Source organism: Aquarana catesbeiana, linkage group LG06, assembly GCF_042186555.1.
Source record: "Aquarana catesbeiana isolate 2022-GZ linkage group LG06, ASM4218655v1, whole genome shotgun sequence".
Lineage (NCBI taxonomy): Eukaryota > Metazoa > Chordata > Amphibia > Anura > Ranidae > Aquarana > Aquarana catesbeiana.
The window spans coordinates 407,831,575-407,845,915 of record NC_133329.1 but is presented as its reverse complement, the minus strand read 5'-3'; positions in this window follow the sequence as shown (position 1 = coordinate 407,845,915).

Here is a 14,341-nt window from a genome sequence, read left to right as displayed (position 1 = left end):
ATTAGTTATGAGGAAAGGTTGCGAGCTCTGAACTTATTCTCTCTGGAGAAGAGACGCTTGAGAGGGGATATGATTTCAATCTACAAATACTGTACTGGTGACCCCACAATAGGGATAAAACTTTTTCGCAGAAGAGAGTTTAATAAGACTCGTGGCCACTCATTAAAATTAGAAGAAAAGAGGTTTAGCCTTAAACTACGTAGAGGGTTCTTTACTGTAAGAGCGGCAAGGATGTGGAATTCCCTTCCACAGGCGGTGGTCTCAGCGGGGAGCATTGATAGCTTCAAGAAACTATTAGATAATCACCTGAATGACTGCAATATACAGGGATATGTAATGTAATATTGACATATAATCACACACATAGGTTGGACTTGATGGACTTGTGTCTTTTTTCAACCTCACCTACTATGTAACTATATATCTATGTAGGTTCACCTTCCAGCAGGACAACGACCCGAAACATCCAGCCAGAGCTACAATGGAATGGTTTAGATCAAAGCATATTCATGTGTTAGAATGGCCCAGTCACAGTCCAGACCTAAATCACATTGAGAATCTGTGTCAAGACTTGAAAATTGCTGTTCACAGACGCTCTCCATCCAATCTGACAGAGCTTGAGATATTTTACAAAGAAGAAGAATGGGCAGAAATGTCCTCTCTAGATGTGCAAAGCTGGTAGAGACATCCCCAAAAAGACTTGCAGCTGCAATTGCAGAGAAAGGGGGTTCTACAAAGTATTGACTCCGGGGGGCGCCATAAAGGGGAAAGGGGAGGGCCAGAAAATGACCTATTTACCGGTCCCTTCCCTCTGTGTGCCCGCAGCAGCTTCCGGCGGGAGAGGAGGGCAGCCGGGAGCACTGCGGGGGAGGGGGAGGGGCACACGGGGGGCCCGGACAGCAGATGGAAGAGGTGCTTGTTCTAAAACTAATCCCCCTGAAGGTGAAAAGAGGAGGAGGGGAAGCTGGCAGTGCTGCAGTGGGGGAGGTGTCTGCTATAGGACAGTACAACCCTCCCTCTTGCTCGGCAGGTGCCTGGGGCCCCCCTTTTGAACTGATGGGCCCTGTACAGGAGGGCTGGCTGTACTGCCTTATCAGCGGCCCAGCATGTGGGCACCCTCAGGTGTTCAGTAGCCCGTGTTCCTCAAGGAATCCTATTTTGACAGCTGTCAAAAAGCTGCCGAAGCCCGGCGTCCCACAACCCTGTACACCACCCCGGGGTAATCCCTACGTGAAACTGGAAGTAGTGGGTGGTGAAAGGGGGCGGGATCGCATTTCAGGGGGACAATCCTCCTTTATTATTACCTCTATATTTCAATGAGCTTGCCCTGAAACAAACCCAGGTACGCTTGGCTCATCATTAGTTCTCGGCTTAGTGTCCACAAATGACACAGATCAGCCCCTGCTGCAGCCGCTCACCTTTTGACTCGATACAAAGTTACAATATACAGTCTGATCACTGGGCGAGGGGAGACTGAGGAAATGACTCCTCCCCTTCTACAAAGTTACAATGTACAGTCTGATCACTGGGGGAGGGGAGACTGAGGAAATGACTCCTCCTCCTTCTACAAAGTTACAATGTACAGTCTGATCGGGGGGGAGGGGAGACTGAGGAAATGCTTCCTCCTCCTTCTACAAAGTTATAATGTACAGTCTGATCACTGGGGGGATGGGAGACTGAGGAAATGACTCCTCCTCCTCCTCCTAAAAAGTTACAATGTACAGTCTGATCACTGGGGGAGCGGAGACTGAGGAAATGCCTCCTCCTCCTTCTACAAAGTTACAATGTACAGTCTGATCACTGGGGGAGGGGAGACTGAGGAAATGCCTCCTACAAAGTTACAATGTACTGTCTGATCACTGGGGGAGGGGAGACTGAGGAAATGCCTCCTACAAAGTTACAATGTACTGTCTGATCACTGGGGGAGGGGAAACTGAGGAAATGCTTCCTCCTGCCTGCAGCAGACTGATGACATCATCTCAGCCTAGAAGCTCACGAATGTTTTTGTAATGGTAAAAGTTGGATCTTTGTGTTGCTGTATATATATATATATATATATATATATATATATATATATGTATATTGTGACATGTCGGGGGTTTCTTCATGCAGAAACTTTCATTTTTTTTCTAAGACGTCTTTTTTTTCTGTCTGCACTTTTCATAACCTTTTGCTGTAATGCAATGAAAGTGGCGCAGTCCATCAATCCGCTGTGCGGGGGTCCTCACCCCGGTGGGAAGCCCGCGGTGCCCGCGATAAAAGGTCACGGAGATGGTCAGTGTCCATCCTTCACCTCCGCCGAGCATCAAAGAGGATCCTTCCCGTCATCTCTCCGGCTTTGTGTTACCGGCGAAGGTTTTGTGTTCTGCCCATTTGGGAAGTTCATGACCGACTGCTGATGCCAACCTGTCAGTGCAAACAAAGGCCACTAAACCTGATCTGTTTTCATTGCGAGGAGACTCAGCCCGGCCCCAGTCCCCTTCGTGTTTTTTTTTTTTTTTTTATGGCGAACTCAAAAATGTTTACAAAATCCTGACCAGGATAATAATAATAGATGGCTCTCCATGATCCCCCCCCCCGAGCAATGATCACCGACATGGAGGGGCTGCCGATTGTAAACCATCTGAGAGGAGCAGGAAAGTGCAATCAATACCCAGAACTGTGCAGAAGGACCTCGGAGATCATCAGAAAATAGAGGTCCCCCCAATCTACAGAGACAGAGTGCACCCCAAAGTCCACACATATGAGTTTGTGTACATATGTGTATATACTGACGGTGTCAGTAGGCCAGTGGACGGTGTCAGTAGGGCAGTGGACGGTGTCAGTAGAGCAGTGGACGGTATCAGTAGGGCAGTGGATGGTGTCAGTAGAGCAGTGGACGGTGTCAGTAGAGCAGTGGACGGTGTCAGTAGAGCAGTGGACGGTGTCAGTAGAGCAGTGGATGGTATCAGTAGGGCAGTGGACGGTGTCAGTAGAGCAGTGGACGGTGTCAGTAGAGCAGTGGACGGTGTCAGTAGAGCAGTGGACGGTGTCAGTAGGGCAGTGGATGGTGTCAGTAGAGCAGTGGACGGTGTCAGTAGGGCAGTGGATGGTGTCAGTAGGGCAGTGGACGGTGTCAGTAGAGCAGTGGACGGTGTCAGTAGAGCAGTGGACGGTGTCAGTAGGGCAGTGGACGGTGTCAGTAGAGCAGTGGACGGTGTCAGTAGAGCAGTGGACGGTGTCAGTAGAGCAGTGGACGGTGTCAGTAGAGCAGTGGATGGTATCAGTAGGGCAGTGGACGGTGTCAGTAGAGCAGTGGACGGTGTCAGTAGAGCAGTGGACAGTGTCAGTAGAGCAGTGGACGGTGTCAGTAGGGCAGTGGATGGTGTCAGTAGAGCAGTGGACGGTGTCAGTAGAGCAGTGGACGGTGTCAGTAGAGCAGTGGACGGTGTCAGTAGAGCAGTGGATGTTATCAGTAGGGCAGTGGACGGTGTCAGTAGAGCAGTGGACGGTGTCAGTAGAGCAGTGGACGGTGTCAGTAGAGCAGTGGACGGTGTCAGTAGAGCAGTGGACAGTGTCAGTAGAGCAGTGGATGGTATCAGTAGGGCAGTGGACGGTGTCAGTAGAGCAGTGGACGGTGTCAGTAGAGCAGTGGACGGTGTCAGTAGAGCAGTGGACGGTATCAGTAGGGCAGTGGACGGTATCAGTAGGGCAGTGGATGGTGTCAGTAGAGCAGTGGATGGTGTCAGTAGAGCAGTGGATGGAGTCAGTAGAGCAGTGGACGGTATCAGTAGAGCAGTGGACGGTATCAGTAGAGCAGTGGACGGTATCAGTAGAGCAGTGGATGGTGTCAGTAGAGCAGTGGACGGTGTCAGTAGAGCAGTGGACGGTGTCAGTAGAGCAGTGGACGGTGTCAGTAGAGCAGTGGACGGTATCAGTAGGGCAGTGGATGGTGTCAGTAGAGCAGAGGACGGTGTCAGTAGAGCAGTGGACGGTGTCAGTAGAGCAGTGGACGGTGTCAGTAGAGCAGTGGACGGTATCAGTAGGGCAGTGGACGGTGTCAGTAGAGCAGAGGACGGTGTCAGTAGGGCAGTGGACGGTGTCAGTAGAGCAGTGGATGGTGTCAGTAGAGCAGAGGACGGTGTCAGTAGAGCAGTGGACGGTGTCAGTAGAGCAGTGGATGGTGTCAGTAGAGCAGAGGACGGTGTCAGTAGAGCAGTGGAGGGTGTCAGAAGGGCAGAGGACGGTGTCAGTAGAGCAGAGGACGGTGTCAGTAGAGCAGTGGATGGTGTCAGTAGAGCAGTGGATGGTGTCAGTACTGCAGAGGACGGTGTCAGTAGAGCAGTGGACGGTGTCAGTAGAGCAGTGGATGGTGTCAGTAGGGCAGAGGACGGTGTCAGTAGAGCAGTGGATGGTGTCAGTAGAGCAGTGGATGGTGTCAGTAGAGCAGTGGATGGTGTCAGTAGGGCAGAGGACGGTGTCAGTAGAGCAGAGGACGGTGTCAGTAGAGCAGTGGACGGTGTCAGTAGAGCAGTGGACGGTGTCAGTAGAGCAGTGGACGGTATCAGTAGGGCAGTGGACGGTGTCAGTAGAGCAGAGGACGGTGTCAGTAGGGCAGTGGACGGTGTCAGTAGAGCAGTGGACGGTGTCAGCAGGGCAGTGGACGGTGTCAGTAGAGCAGAGGACGGTGTCAGTAGGGCAGTGGATGGTGTCAGTAGAGCAGTGGACGGTGTCAGTAGGGCAGTTGATGGTGTCAGTAGATATTATTAGATATGATTTCAATATACAAATACCGTACTGGTGACCCCACAATAGGGAGAAAACTTTTTCGTAGAAGAGAGTTTAACAAGACGCGTGGCCACTCAATAAAATTAGAGGTTTAACCTTAAACTACGTAGAGGGTTCTTTACTGTAAGAGTGGTTAGGATGTAGAATTCCCTTCCACAGGCGGTGGTCTCAGCGGGGAGCATCGATAGCTTCAAGAAACTATTAGATAAGCACCCGAACAACCGCAACATACAGGGATATACAATGTAATACTGACATATAATCACACACATAGTTTGGACTTGATGGACTTGCGTCTTTTTTCAACCTCACCTACTATGTAATCAATCTGTCCAAATCGAGCTACAAAAGAAGCTGCAAAACTTTTTTTTTAGCTTCAGGCGACTTGTTATGGAGAAATGAACCAACTCCATAGAGAATAATTGATTTTTTTCCCGTCCATCATTTTGGAGCTACAAATGGTCCAGGTGTGAATGCAGCCTCGGTACATATCTTGTAGGTTGCCTGTGGTGGTCGGATTGTTGACCTGCCCATCCTAGCTGCCCCTGCCTTAACCTTCGCTATGGCCAGGGCTGTAAGAGAGAGGCCATCCCTCATCACTTCAGGCTCCACCACCAGGTATGTAACAGTTAGCGCCGGTTCACACTAGAAGCGGCACGACTTGCAGGTTGCCTCACCGAGGCGACCTGCACACGACTGCCGCGGCGACTTGCAAGACGACTTCTGTATAGAAGTCTATGCAAGTCGCCCCCAAAGTAGTACAGGAACCTTTCTTCTAAGTCGGAGCAACTTGCGTCGCTCCGATTAGAATGGTTCCATTGTACAGAACAGGAGGCGACTTGTCAGGCGGCTAGGTCGCCTGACAAGTCGCCCCCGTGTGAACCGGCTCTTAATGCACCAAGAGTTCACAATAGCTACCCAGCCGGGCACACTCACAGTTTCCAATAACGTGAAGAAGCAGGTTCCGGCCGAACCATCAGCGTCTGTTGAGAAGGGAAAAAATGCGGCCTGGTCTTCTCGTGCCCAATCAGGAAGATATCCAGAGAGATGCGACCTTACGCGACCCTTTCCCTCCTCATCAGGAACCTTTCCCTATCTGTAACCTTGTCCCCAACAGACAGGATACCTTTCCCTACACCACCCACTCGCATAAAAAGTGCCAAACCCAGGAGACAGAGTCCTAAATAGGCTCTGCCACACCTAAGATGGCCACCAGAGTCACCAGGGCAGCCAGCATCCAATCAGATCGCTGCCCCAGTGACCCGGACTCCTCTCCCTCTGCATTGCCACCAGCTGCGGTGGAGACAGCAGACAGCACCTGCCTACAAGCCAGATTACAGATGTCACTTTTTAATGAAAGCCTTGACTTCTCTGACTATGTAGATATGACTCTCCCACCCTGCTGCTGTTTTACCCTCCAATCAGAGCTCAGGTATTGGCTGCTGGGGTTACTCCCATTGGATAACAGAAGGCTGTGGATGGAGCAGCCCCCCCCCCCCCCCCAATTCAGAGTCAGAGTCTCCATTATTGCATTTGCCTAGGACTATGGGTTCCTCCGTGCTCAATGTCCCAATTTTTCCTGAAATTTCAGAGAAGTCCAAACTCCCAATGTAGCACTCTTCGAGAGTAACGTAGATTGTTAGGTAAAATTAAGCTACCTCCTCTGTAATCAGTGGCTCAGGGGTTGATTATTCAGGCCTCTTCGGTGTCTCACAGGCTGCTGTTCTGATTGCTTCTCCCTGTTTTCTGGAAATTCTAGAATTATAGTGGGAGGAACTACAGAGTAATCAGCAGCAGCGGTCCATCTATAAGGGTCGCAGGGGTGCTACCCTCCCATCCATGCGTCCAACCCCCTAAGCTACATACAGTGCACCGGACGCATGGATTCCAATGGGTTTTTTTTTTTTTTGAAACACATGATTAGAAGCAGAGGCTCTAATAGGCTTCAAAAAAGGGTGGGCTCCAGACACAGAGCATTGCGCCCTGAGCCCACCCAGTTGTGTGACAATAGCGAATAAATAAAACTGATTCTCCTCCCAGAAAATCAGGGAGCGGGTCGTGAGATCCATCACCCGATTGGCTTGAAGGACAGGCGATCCTAGTGGACGCCTAGGAGGAGGAGGGTGGAGATGCAGGGTGGAAGCCACCGTGATGCAGAGGAGGAGGAGGCGTGATAGGAGTGATGCCCGCCCGCGACCTAGATGTGGTAAGTGCGGGACTGGATGACCGACCTACTCCGGGGGCGGAGGTAGTTGTTTGCCGCCCCCCACCCCAAAAAAAAGCCACAGTTAAGCAGCCTGAATATTTATGGTCCTCCTGCCAACCCCTGGGGCGATGTACCCAGAAAGTGGTGGAAGGGCACATAAATAGTCTGGGGCTTGAGGCAGGAGGAGCAGAGTTCCTGGGTCCAGTCCTGCTGGAGTAGACCCCTGAGCAGGGTCTCTGCCCAGGGCAGGATTTCTGGAGGTGCCATAGGAGCGCTACCCGCCCGCGACTTAAATGTAGCAAGTGCTGGGCTGGATGACCGACTGACCCCGGGGGTAGGGGGTGGTTGTATGCCGCCCCCCACCCCAAAAAAAAATCACCAGCCTCCACAGGTAAGCAGCCTGAATATTTATGGACCTCCAGCCAATCCCTGGGGCGATGTGCCCAGAAAGTGGTGGAAGAGCCCATAAATAGTCTGGGGCCTGAGGCAGGAGGAACAGAGTTCCTGGGTCCAGTCCTGCTGGAGTAGACCCCTGAGCAGGGGCTCTGCCCAGGGCAGGATTCCTGGAGGTGCCATCTGGGAAGCCATCGAGTTCCCAGCTGAGGCTTTAGCTGGGGGACCTATCGGCAAAAGTTTAGTCCTGGAGTTTATTTGGGTCAGGTGAACCTCACCGGAGAGTACCAGGAGGAAGTTTGGGTAAAGGTGTCAAGCATGGTGGTGTGAGTTCGTATCTCCCTCGTTGAAGAGTGCCCAGTTGATATCAGAAGGCAACCAATGATTCTGTGGCCATGTGAGTAGATGACCCCGGTGCTGGAAGTTAGTGACTGTGTGTAGTTTTTGGCCCCTTAGGAAAATTCCTGGTCACCTGTCAGCATTAGAGATTCTTTGTTACAAGAAGCTCAGCAAGCTAGAGAAAAGTCCTCAAAGTGTTAAGTTCATCAGTTTTGAGTTATCTCATGCTTCCTTCATCCCACTCAAGTTCATTGTTCCAATTAAACCCTAAAAAGACATCCCTAGACTGTTCTTTAGAGCCAGTGGAAGAGTGAAGAAAATGCAGTTTGCCTGGCTGTGTGTGTGTTCTACCTAAGGGGAAAGGGAACAAGTTCACCCAGCAGCTTTTTCGGAGGTGCGCTGCACCAAATTGGCTCATCCTTAATGATCAAATACTAAGTATTCTAAGACGAAGAAAGCTGTGGATATCGGGCTGAGTTCTGATGGAATCGCGGTGCACGTCTCTCCTGTGCAGCTTTTCAGACTGGAGCTAAAACAAACACATCCAACAATCGCCGTAGAGTCAGGTCTTTGTGTGACGGGGATGACCTAGTTTGCAGTAAGTAAACTCTGACGCGGTTTTTCTCAGGTACAGGTGAGAGCTGGTCGCTGAGCTTGTTAAACGCACGCTGAAATTTATTTGCACTGAAGTCATTATTCAGTTGTTTTACCAGGAAGCAAATAAAACAATGACATCATTGTACACATTGCACACATTGTATTTATTGTGTTTCCTTTTTTCCCGGGAAGAAAAGTTACATGAAAAGTGAAGATAGTCACGGAAACAGCACAGCAGCTTGCAACGACCCCCCCCCCCCACCAGTGGTAGATTGTTAAGTCAATTCCAGTCCTGGGACCTGCCGTAAGGTTTGCAATCAATGCTGGAAGCTCTGGCTCACTCTTCTCAGTCTAAAGGCCTGTGAGGAAACTCTCACTTGCAGTGACGTAGCATGGGTTGCCAGCCCCAGGGCAAGGCAAGTATTACGCCCTCTAACCCGTTTACATGCATTTTGTGTTGTTTTATTTATTTTTTTCTCTTTAAACGTACTGTAAACACACTGTATATAGCTGGTTGCTAAGGAGGGGGCTGGGAAGCCGCGTCCTTAACAACTGATGAGTCATCAGCTGTCAGCGGGCTTCCCCGGCAAAAAAATTTGTGAAAAAAATGGCGTGGGGCTCCCCCCCCAGGTCCATATTCGGGTCTGGTAAGGATTCGGAACCCCCCACCAAAATTTAAAAAAAAAATGGCGTGGGGTCCCCCCCAAAATCCATACCAGACCCTTATCTAAGCATGACACCCGGCAGGTCAGGAAAGGGAGGGGACGAGCAAGCACCCTCCTCCTGAACCATACCAGGCCGCATGCCCGCAACATGGGGGGGGGTGCTGGGAGCTTTGCGCCCCCACAACAAAGCACTTTGCCCCAGGGCCGTTTTTTCCACTGGGCATGCTGGGCAGTTGCCCGGGGGCCCCACTTGTCTGGAGGGCCCCATCCAGGGCCGATCCTCAGTGCTGCAATCTGCTGCTTAAGTTCACTGACTGCACTGGTTGCTCACTTGCTATAATCGCCAGCCGCCCGGCATCTAGCTAGCAACCAGTGACGTCAGTCAGAGGCCGCGGCCGCCCCAGCATTCATAGCGCACCGCGGCCGCCCGAGCTGCTAGTGAACAAGCTCCGCCCACCTCTGCCATGTTCTTCATGCAGCGTGGAGAGGGAGCGTATCGGAAAGACGGCCCTTGATAGCTGGTGCTGCCTTGCTGCTGTGAGTGACACACTGTACTGCACCAGGCCGGCGGCCTTAAGTAAGTCTAACACTGTCTACTTAAGTAAGTTCAAGTTGTGCATCAAACACAGCCACTGTCTGTGCCCCTCAAAAGCTGCCACTGTGCCCATCAAAGCTGCCACTGTGCCCAGCCACTGTGCCCAAACACAGCCACTGTGCTCATCAAACACAGCCACTGTGCCCAAAGCTGCTACTGTGCCCATCAAACGCAGCCACTCCGCCCATCAAATGCAGCCACTGTACCCATCAAAGATGCCACTGTGCCCATCAAAAGCTGCCACTGCGCCCATCAAACGCAGCCACTGTGCCCATCAAAAGCTGCCACTGTGCCCATCAAACGCAGCCACTATACCCATCAAAAGTTGCCACTGTGCCCATCAAAAGCTGCTACTGTGCCCATCAAACACAGTCACTGTGCCCATCAAAGCTGCCACTGTGCCCATCAAAAGCTGTCACTGTACCCATCAAACGCAGCCACTGTGCCCAAACGCAGCCACTGTGCCCATCAAAAGCTGCTACTGTGCCCACCAGAAGCTGCCACTGTGCCCATCAAACACAGCCACTGTGCCTATCAAACACTGCCACTGTGCCTATCAAACACTTCCACTGCGCCCATGAAACCCGTGTTATATTGTCCAAACGTGTTAATGTTTAAACACTGATTTTGTTGGAAGTACCAATAAATATAGCCTTATTGATCATTTGCATTTTTATTCTCGTGCTTGATTGTGTAGACAGGGCTCCAGTGCACTGTATTGCCCGAGGGGCCTATAATGCTCTTAAGATAGCCCTGCTTTGCCCCCATGTTGATGAGGACAAGGGATTCTTCCTGACAACCCTGGCCGGTGGTTGTTGGGGTCTGCGGGCAGGGGGCTTATCGGAATCTAGAAGCCCCCCCTTTAAAAAGGGGGCACCCAGACCCCGCCCCCCCCATGTAAATGGGTAGGGGTACACCGTACCCCTACCCATTCACCTGAAAAAGCAGTGAAGTATAAAAAAAACCAACAAAACCCAACAAAACGGTTTTTGACTTGTCCTTTATTAGTAAAATAGCTCTGAGCTTTCTCCCGCCACCGTCTCTCCTGGTGTCGCCGTCTTCTCCCCGAGCCGTCATCTCCTGGTGTCATCTTCTTCCTCGCAGCCATCTTCTTCTTTGCCGCCGCCGCCGTCTTCTTGTTCCTCGCTGCTGCCGTCTTCTTCATCGCCACCGGTTACACGCAAATAAAACAAAAAAAAAATTCTTGTCGTGAAGCCGTCTTTCTCCGTTGTGATGTTCCCGCTGTCCGTCACCTCTTATATAGGCATGGGGCGTGGCAATCCAATGACGTTCCCCCTGGAGAGCCTTCCCCCTTGTGACGTCATGTGTCTTTCTCTCCTCATTGGCTGATACATAGCAATGGAAGCCGTTGGCTCCCACTGCTGTCAATCACAACCAGTGAACCAATGAGGAGAGAGCGGAGGGGGGGTCCTTATGGACACATAGAGCGGGGCTCGGGAGCAAGCATGCACCAGTGCCCCCATAGCAATCAGCTTGCTATTAGGGGCACTAGTCAAGAGGGAGGAGCCAGGAGCCCCGACAGGGGACCCGAGAAAAAGAGGATGAGGGCTGTTCTGTGCAAAATCATTACACAGAGCAGATAAGAATGACAGGTTATAACAATACTCATTTCCTTTTCCACTGGTACCAGAATCTACCCATATTGCACGGTGTTCTGAAAGTAATTTATATAGAGAAAGCCTTTACTGTGCATTGAACTCAGTACAATTGGGGAATCGGCTACAGGTTTAATAACTATGAGTAACCTTAGAAAGCTTTTTAATGTTTGTAATTTCCATGGTCAAGTCAGGCGGGCAGTCCTATCCCTGGTAACACTTAACGAAATTCATCATCCAGAGGAAGTCATTCAACGATTAATGAGGGGTCACCATGGAGGACACCCCAGGCAGGGAAGGAGAGACGCATGGAGACCATAAGATGAATTGTAGGGTTTCTGTCTCTGGAGAGGTGTCACCGCCGCTGGAAGAATCCTCATCTGACACGGGCCGAACGCTGCATATTTTCACGTGTTCCCAGGCAAAGCGCCAAACTCTTCACAATGGATGAGTTTTATTTGCAGCACAAACATTTAATATATTTCCACCGTCTATTTTTAGAAGTAAAAGCTACATGGAAAATTAACAACCAAATCTATTTGTTTTTCCTGAATGGTGCTCGTCTAATGAAATAGCGAGAAACCGGTCTAACAGTCCGGGTAGTGATATTAATATATACAGTATACTTGAATATATGTATATATATAAATAGACAGTGGGGGAAATAATGATTTGATCCCCTGCAGATTGTGTAGATTTGCCCACTTACAAAGAAATGAAGGGTCTATCATTTTTATCATAGGTGTATTTTATATGATAGAGACAGAATATCAACCAAAAATCCAGGAAAAAAAACACACATGATACAAATGCTATGTATTGAGTGGCAACTCAAAGTTTCAGCTCCCTCCATAAATGTTCTATAGGATTAACCACCTCAATACCGGGCACTTACACCCCCTTCCTGCCCAGACCAATTTTCAGCTTTCAGCGCTCTCACAGTTTGAATGACAATTACTCAGTCATGCCACACTGTACCCATATGAAATTTGTGTCCTTTTTTTCACACAAATAGAGCTTTCTTTTGGTGGTATTTAATCACTAGTGGGTTTTTTATTTTTTGTGCTATAAATAAAAAAAGACCGTAAATTTTGTGAAAAAAACGCCTTTTTCTTTGTTTCTGTCATAAAATTTTGCTAATTAGTAATTTTTCTTCATAAATTTTGGCAAAAAATTATACTGCTACATACCTTTGGTAAAAATAACCCAAATTAGTGTATATTATTTGGTCTTTGTGAAAGTTAGGCCCGGTTCACACTTGTGCGATGCCAAACATCGCACAGGCATCGCATGTAATTCGCAGCGCACTGCTGTTCACATTACATGCGATGTTTGTGCGGTGCGACATCAGCCATAGAGATAGTATGGCTGATATCGCACCACATTCGGTGCAAACACGCACAGGACCCTTTTTTCTGTTCGGACCAGAATCGGATTGCATGTGTGTTCACACATATGCGATCCGATTCATGTCCAAACTGTCAGTTCGCAGTGCGATATGCAAGCTGAACTGGGGGTGTCGTTAACAATGTATTGACACTCCCCAGCGATTCGCATAGGGCAGTGTGAACTGACATGCGAGTCGGTGCGATGCGGGAACACGCAGTGGATTCGCAGTGTTCTCGCATCGCACCAGTGTGAACCGGGCCTTATAGAGTCTACAAACTATGGTGCCAATCACTGAAAATTGATCACATCTGATCAGGCCTTCAGTACATCAGGTGAATCTCATTTCTTGAGACACTAACAAGTCAGGAAAGTACAAATACCCCCCAAATGACCCCTTTTTAGAAGGTAGACATTCCAAGGTATTAAGTAAGTAGCATAGTGAGTTTTTTTAAGTTGTAATTTTTTCCTACAATTCTTTGCAAAATGAAGATATTTTTTTTTTTTACAAAATTGTCATATTATCAGGTTATTTCTCACACAAAGCATATGCATACAACAAATTACACCCCAAAATATATTCTGCTACTCTTCCCGAGTATGGCGATACCAAATGTGTGAGACTTTTACACAGCCTGGCCACATACAGAGGCCCAACATTGAAGTAGCACCTTCAGGCGTTCTACAAGCATAAATGACAAATCTCATTTCTCAACCACCTATTACACTTTTGAAGGCCCTGGAGCACCAGGACAATGGAAACTCCCACAAAATGACCCAATTTTGGAAAGCAAACACCCCAATGTATACTCTATGAGGCATGGGCTGCAGATAGGTACTCGGGTATTCTGATGGGCTGGTGACAGGTACTCAGGTACTCTGATGGGCTGGTGACAAGTACTCGGGTACTCTGATGGGCTACAGATAGGTACTAGGTTACTCTGATGGGCTGTTGACTGGTATTTGGGTACTCTGAAGGGCGGTGACAGGTACTCAGGTACTCGGTACTCAGATGGACTGTGACAGGTACTCAGATGAAATGTGACAGTACTCAGATGGACCGTGACAGGTACTCAGGTACTCATATGGACTGTGACAGGTACTCAGATGGACTGTGACAGGTACTCAGGTACTCATATGGACTGTGACAGGTACTCTGGTACTCATATGGCCTGTGACAGGTACTCAGGTACTCATATGGACTGTGAAAGGTACTCAGGTACTCATATGGACTGTGAAAGGTACTCAGGTACTCATATGGATTGTGACAGGTACTCAAAAGGACTGTGACAGGTACTCGGGTGGACTGTGACAGTACTCAGATGGACCGTGATAGGTACTCAGGTACTCATATGGACTGTGACAGGTACTCAGATGGACTGTGACAGGTACTCAGGTACTCTGAATGAATGACTTGTATAGCGCTACCTATGCGAACTGAATCGCCTCAGGGTGCTTTTTTGCTGCCGGTGTCCATCTGCAGTATAGCACGGTCCTTTGCCCCATGGGGTCCTGACACGCTTACAAACACATACACATACAACATACACATATTTGGCCAATTTTTCGACAGGATCTAATTAACCTACCAGCATGTCTTTGGAGTGCGGGAGGAAACTGGAGTACCCGGAGGAAACCCACGCAGGCACAGGGAGAACATGCAAACTCCAGGCAGATAGTGTCGTGATTGGGATTTGAACCAGCAACCCTATTGCTGCTAGGTGAATGTGCTAACCACTACACCACTGTGCTGCCCATGGACTGACTACCTGTCACA